Source organism: Triticum aestivum, chromosome 4A (genome assembly GCF_018294505.1).
Source record: "Triticum aestivum cultivar Chinese Spring chromosome 4A, IWGSC CS RefSeq v2.1, whole genome shotgun sequence".
NCBI classification, from domain to species: domain Eukaryota; kingdom Viridiplantae; phylum Streptophyta; class Magnoliopsida; order Poales; family Poaceae; genus Triticum; species Triticum aestivum.
In genome coordinates this window covers 656,892,921-656,900,208 of record NC_057803.1, presented here as the reverse complement: position 1 = coordinate 656,900,208, position 7,288 = coordinate 656,892,921, and the positions used below count along the sequence as shown (strand labels likewise).

Genomic DNA, 7,288 nt, shown 5'->3' with positions numbered 1-7,288 from the left:
CCAGTGTTCCCGTGAAATCTGGAGTCTTCCTTTCATTAGCGAGGTAGTTGGCCCATACAGCTTTCTTGTGGGTGTTGAATGCAATTGCCATCTTCTTAAGAGCAGCTGCCTTGACTTTCACCACATCTGCTTTGAAATGATCTGGTAGGGTGAAATGTTCCATCAGAGATTTCAAAAGGTCTTTTTTGGCTCTGTCGTCGACCCAAGTAACACCTGGACGTTTAGTCTTTGGCTCTTTCCATTCTTGAATGGAGATCGAGAGTTTGTCCTTCACAAGAACTCCGCACTGACGAGTCCACTTGTCCGCAACGTTCTTAGGCGTGAGGGGTTCGCCACTAAGTTTGGTGGATTCGATGTGGTACTTTACACCATCCTTCAACAATCTGTCCGGGCCTCGCTTTGTCTTTCTATCTGTAGAAGAAGATTTGCTCGATCCGGAGGGCTGAAAGAAGAAAGATTGATTAGTTAATATATCTTCAATAAAAAAACATGTGATGATCACCATGATGCATGCTTATATAAATATACGTCGCCGGTAGTCTTTGTTATTTGAAGATCAGCATTGTCTGTGTCATCACAAACATTGTTTGTGTCATCATAATCATAATCATAGTTCATGACTTCATCAGCTCGGTCGTCGAGATCGAATATCTTTTCATCACCCTCTCCGATATTGTTCAGATATTGGGAGCCGTCATCTGCTTCATTCAGATCATCTAGCCTGTGAGGGCTGCATATGATGTCGAAAAATTCCTCTTTTCTCTCTCTGCCGGTATTGTACGCCATAGCTTTTACTTTACTAATACAGAAGAAATATAAACTAATTTAGTATTCAAATTACAATGCATGGATGCAATTAATCAATAAGGAAAAACTGAATCTCGAATACATCGTCTCGAATATATAATCTCGAATACATCATTGTTTTAATATATATAATCTCGAATACATCGTCTCAAATATTATATATTGAATAAATCACTAGCTAGGTATCTAATAAAGATCGAGTACTACAGAAGAATCTAGGGCGCCACTCGCGATTCCTGGGGCGCGGGCGGTGGACACCCAAAGAGAAGAAACCATCACAGGATCATATCTCTGGTCATCTGCCCGAAAAACCTGCCAAGTAGTGAAGAACCTGACGTCGTCCATAGCAGCCATGTAGCGATGGACGTCATCCATAGCAGTGATATCTCCGGTCGCCTCCTCCGATCGCCTGATGCCATCTTGGCGGAACAGATCTGAACTGATTCTGGGCCCCTAGTTCTGGTGTTGAGAAAGGGGGCAATGCCGAAAGGCCCCATTTTAGTTATGACTAATCCATATTTCCATGGAACCGTCAAGAGTAGGTAGAACCTGGCAACGCACGCAACTATTCACTGGCGTCTCCCCTTACAGACCGTGTTGACCCTGTATAAATAGCAGTCTGCATCATCGATAAAAAACACATTTGATATTACTTTTCGTTGGTGCCTCTTATCTTGCTCACAGCATATATACTATTGAAGGCTTTAAAATCAGGTAATAATCACCGTAGGATTTTAAAGCGGCCCAAACGGCCAATTGTCATATAATCGTAAATGTGCCTTGAACGAAAAATGGGTTCCCATTTCCAGTTTGGCACCTGCTTTGGTTAAAATGGTTCTTGCATTGACCTTACATTGCTTAAATAAGTTCTTAAATTACTAATAGCATTACAAAAGGGGATGTAGCTCAGATGGTAGAGCGCTCGCTTAGCATGCGAGAGGTATGGGGATCGATACCCCACTTCTCCATTCTTTTAAAAAAAAATTACTCTTTTCTTTGCAGATCTAAACTACTAAAGAAAGAGGAGACAGCATGAAAGACGGTTCGATTCCCTGGATGCGCACTTCTTTTTTCTTTTTTTATAAGTTTAAGTTCTTTTATACATCTATACTAGAGGTGGATCATCTATTTTGAAACGGAGGGAGTACAAATCTTCATCCTGATATAAGGAACAAGATCAGGTTCCACTATATGATGAACAAAAACACAAAGACATGCAACAGCAGCCTTGCAGAAAAATAATGCCAGCCAATAATAATCCTGGTCTCAGAAGCAGCAGCAAAGAAAGACCCCATCTAGCAACCCTCCATTCTTTTAAAAAAAATCCTCTTTTCTTTGCAGATCTAAACTACTAAAGAAAGAGGAGACAGCATGAAAGAGGGTTCGATTCCCTGGATGCGCACTTCTTTTTTCTTTTTTTATAAGTTTAAGTTCTTTTATACATCTATACTAGAGGTGGATCATCTATTTTGAAACGGAGGAAGTACAAATCTTCATCCTGATATAAGGAACAAGATCAGGTTCCACTATATGATGAACAAAAACACAAAGACATGTAACAGCAGCCTTGCAGAAAAATAATGCCAGCCAATAATAATCCTGGTCTCAGAAGCAGCAGCAAAGAAAGACCCCATCTAGCAACCCTCCATTCTTTTAAAAAAAATCCTCTTTTCTTTGCAGATCTAAACTACTAAAGAAAGAGGAGACAGCATGAAAGAGGGTTCGATTCCCTGGATGCGCACTTCTTTTTTCTTTTTTTATAAGTTTAAGTTCTTTTATACATCTATACTAGAGGTGGATCATCTATTTTGAAACGGAGGAAGTACAAATCTTCATCCTGATATAAGGAACAAGATCAGGTTCCACTATATGATGAACAAAAACACAAAGACATGCAACAGCAGCCTTGCAGAAAAATAATGCCAGCCAATAATAATCCTGGTCTCAGAAGCAGCCGCAAAGAAAGACCCCATCTAGCAACCCTCCATTCTTTTAAAAAAAATCCTCTTTTCTTTGCAGATCTAAACTACTAAAGAAAGAGGAGACAGCATGAAAGAGGGTTCGATTCCCTGGATGCGCACTTCTTTTTTCTTTTTTTATAAGTTTAAGTTCTTTTATACATCTATACTAGAGGTGGATCATCTATTTTGAAACGGAGGAAGTACAAATCTTCATCCTGATATAAGGAACAAGATCAGGTTCCACTATATGATGAACAAAAACACAAAGACATGCAACAGCAGCCTTGCAGAAAAATAATGCCAGCCAATAATAATCCTGGTCTCAGAAGCAGCAGCAAAGAAAGACCCCATCTAGCAACCCTTGCAAGATTTATACTGTATATATATCACCAAAGTTGAAAGTACCAACCTTTTTTCTCCTAACTGGTGAAAATCAATCAACCAAAGTCCAAAACTTATTCGTACCCCCCAAAAAAGTATCCTGGGCGTAGCTATAAGCAAAGATTATATCCTGAACAAAGTCTGTACTTGCCAGATAACAAAAAACAATAGTATCCTGAACAAAGTCCGTACTTGCCAGAAAACAAAAACAATATTCTTATTAAAGTAGCACTCAGACATATAATATTCATAGTAGCGATCAAATCACTTGCTGCTATAGTAAGGATCAGAAACAAAACTATGCCGCTGAGCACCAAATCACGTGCAGCTTCCAAAATCAGCAGGACCAAAGTGTGCACCGAACATTGAAGATCCAAATACGGAGTATTAAGCTACAGAAGGAAGTATCTAAACTCTCCATTTCAACAACTAACAATGACATAACTTCCCACCAAGGAATCAGCATTTATACTGTAGCCGCGTGATTCGTGCTCTTTAACAATGCAAACTGAAAATAATCAGGGGAGAACAGTACATCAGTTCTATGGCATAGATAATCCATTGTTTAGAGCATTAGCATGATGTTTTGGAGTTAAGGGAAAGTTAGCACCACGTTTCGTAGGACTATACAAAGTTCTGGAACGTATGGGAGAAGTTACTTACAAACTGGAATTGCCAGAAGGATTGCCAGGAGTTCACGATGTGTTTCACGTTTCCCAGTTGAAGAAGTGCCACCTAGAGATGGCCGATATTCCTTTGAGAGATACAGTGCCACTAGATAGCAGAAGTGCTGCTCCTCCGTACAAATTGTTGAGTTCATATGAGATAGATGCTCCAAAGGTGCAGCAAGTGAACAAATAGTCCAAAACATTAAGTTGGAGCACGACATCTTATAGCGCCATGAGGTATGGAGGTACAACGTCTTCTCGCGTCTGAAACATTCGATGTGAAATCATCTCCCTTGGAGGCGGTGCCCAGTAAGGGTCAAGCTGTACCCATACTCTTCGAATCCCACATTTCCTATAAAACATGCCGTCAATGTCACAATGCAACAGACGATGATGCTTCTCAATTAACAGCTCATGCTCGTTGATATGACAGCCAGCCCAGGGTAAAACCCCATCTCCAAATTAATTGGTGGTGATGCCTCTGTCTCTAACAAGTTAATCTGGTATCGAATGCCCTAGGTCTCGACATCATAATCCTGAAATACCAAACATCTAAAGCTACGCAGATCGCAACTGTCCTGGGCAGCTCATCTGCCAGAATGTCTCGCTATGGTGTCAATATGTTGAGGTTCGTTGCTCAGTGCAGGCTACCACGATGGTGGACTGGTGGACAGTGGGGAAACCAGGTAGTGGTGAAGTCTTCTTCTGAAATAGTCCGCCATTTAATGCATCTTGGCTGGTCCGAACCAACCGTGAGCACGAAGTAATCAGGCAACTCTACTATGATGTCACTCCTGGTGGTTATCGAGTATGATACCCAGAGCACCAGGTGTTCTCCAGATGTGTGAGGTGCCGGTAAGACTGACCATGTTGAAACAGCTCATGCCTGGCCGTCGTGGAGGATGTGGCAGGGACGCACATTTGTGGGTGGCTGGGTTGCATATATAGAAATCGGATTGCTACGACGAGATGAGGAGGCCATCATAGACGGCATGGTGTATAATTGTGTCAAATGTGCATCATATGACCGGCCGCATCTACTAATAGAAGCTCTGCACTGGCAACACTAAGGACGGAAAAGCGTAGATGCCATCTCCATGTTTGATGATGAGAAGCGAGGCCTGACAGGGATGGTGGTCGAGGATGAACACGTCTGTGGAAATACCGATGAGCCACGACTTGCAGACGACGCGGCATCGGAGTACGTTTCTAGAAGGCAGCCAGATGAAGATCTGGCCAACAACGAGCCACTTGGCTTGGCCGTCGAGCACAGTCGCGCCGCTGCTGTTCGGCATGCTGATAAGTTGAAGAAAAAAAGGCAAACATTAGTAATGTACAGCAGACGTCAACATATTCACGTCCCGCCTGTGGCGAATCCAGAAAGAAATTGGAGGGCAGGCTCAAGTTAACCGCAAAAAAAACGGAACGTTTGCTTGAAGAAAAACAACATCGTCTCATAATTCTTTTGTCCAAATAAGCTGAGATTTTCCCAGAATATTACTGGAAACATGTAGTATTTACTTGATTTTTTTCTGGATTTTTTGAAAAATATTTTTTTTGAACAAATTTTTGAATCTGATTAGCTAAATAGCCAATATCTCTTAGTCCATTTGTCCAAATGGACCCAAACTTTCCCAGAATGCTACTGGAAACATGTAGTATTTGGTGGAATTTTTCTGAAATTTTTAAAAATATTTAATTTTGAACAAAATTTTGAATATGCTCAACTAAATAGCCATTCTCTCATAGTCCATTTGGCCAAATATGCTCCAACTTTCTCAGAATACTACTGGAAACACATAGGATTTACTGGATTTTTTCTGAATTTTTTGAAGAATATGGAATTGGGAACTAAATATTTGGTATTGCCAATTTAAACAGACAATATCAGCCAAACTAGTGCTCAAAACATGAATTTTCAAGACAAATACTTATAACATGTTTAACCATACCAGAAAGATCCATACAATTCACACAACAAGGCATCATAGTACTAGAGAAGCAACAAGAAAAGACAATGAGATGTTCCTTCTTACAAATGGTGCCCCCTTCACACAACAAGGCATCATTGTCACCAACCGCAAACCATCTGTCCAAATTTGCACACTTGTTAGTGATACAACAATAAGCCATGCAAAACTAAATACTAAAACTAATAACACTGACATCTATACCTCTAAGGAATCACATTAAACTCATGAGGCAAATGTCCTTTCCGATCCCTCATTTTCTGGAATTGTATCATGATTTGGTCATCATGAATGCTTCTGAAAATCTCTTTCTCACAGTAGCACACCGTTAAATCATTTAGCCAATCATCTAATAGTTTGTTGCGCAAATCTGTCTTGATGATCTTCATTGCAAAAAATATTCGCTCAACCGATGAAGTGGCCACAGGAAGAATGAGTGTCAACTCGATGAGGGGATATACCAACTAGAAAGTTGTGTGTTTTGTTGTTTCAACCATCAACTGAGCAAGTGTGGACACATCCCGACACCCGTTAAATTCATCACTTCTCCTAATGTTCATAAGGAATCTTGGGAGGTCTACTCATAGCAACAACCGGTCAACTTCTGTAAAGTCTTCATCATAAATTTCAGCAAGTCAAATATGTTTGTCGACGTTAAACTTTGAGAAGTTGTTTGCTGGATTAAGACAAGATATACAATCCAATAACTCGGTGGTAACTTCATTGAATCGGTGATTCATCTCAGTGATAGTTGCATCAATGGCAACATTGAATATGCTAACCTTGTAATAGTGCAGTCGAGTCACCTTATTGTTAGAGCGAACCGATTGACCCATAGTTCCAACAAGATCATCCATGTTTGGCACATCAATATCATGTGTTTCACAAAAGTTCTTGGTTTGGCAGAATAAGGACTCCCACCCATTATCCCTCATGTCATGCAAGCTTTCTTTCACATCCAAGATTGTGGTAACTAGATGGACCACCAACATGCTTTCTAAAATTACCTAGGGTTGTTTTCCAATGAGTGTAACCATCTTTTGTGAAAACAACATTTCCAAATCTAATGACTTGTGATGGTTTCTTGAAAAGAAAACAATGGAAGCAAAAGGCGGCCTCCTTTTCCACACTATATTCGAACCAATCATATGTGTCAAACCACGCGGGTTGAAAAGATCTCCAAATTTTACCATCCTTTGTCTTCTCGAAATTATGCCCAATAGCTTTATTTCGCCATTTCAACAAATAAGCTCTTCTCACATCACTTCTAATTTCAGGAGCATAATCTTCTTGGTATTCTAAGTCCTAGATCTGAAATAATTTGACTTGGATGAAATTCTGGTATAGGTTGCCTTGGTTGCTTTGTACTCTCATCAATTGTGGTCTGATTCCTCTCAATGTTTGGGGGTTCATTTGTTGGTTCATTTGTGGGTTCAGGAGGGATTGTGCTCACAACAATTAAGCGGAGGGGGTTTGCAGTCACATTGGTTGGGTCAAGTTC

The 7,288-nt window shown here is 40.4% G+C and overlaps 1 non-coding gene across 1 annotated transcript; it reads left to right on the top strand.

Moving 5' to 3' along the window:
• Positions 1-1,702: 1,702 nt before the first annotated feature.
• On the top strand, positions 1,703-1,775 carry TRNAA-AGC (transfer RNA alanine (anticodon AGC)). Its single transcript has one exon. It is a non-coding gene; the product is annotated as a tRNA-Ala (tRNA).
• Positions 1,776-7,288: the final 5,513 nt, after the last annotated feature.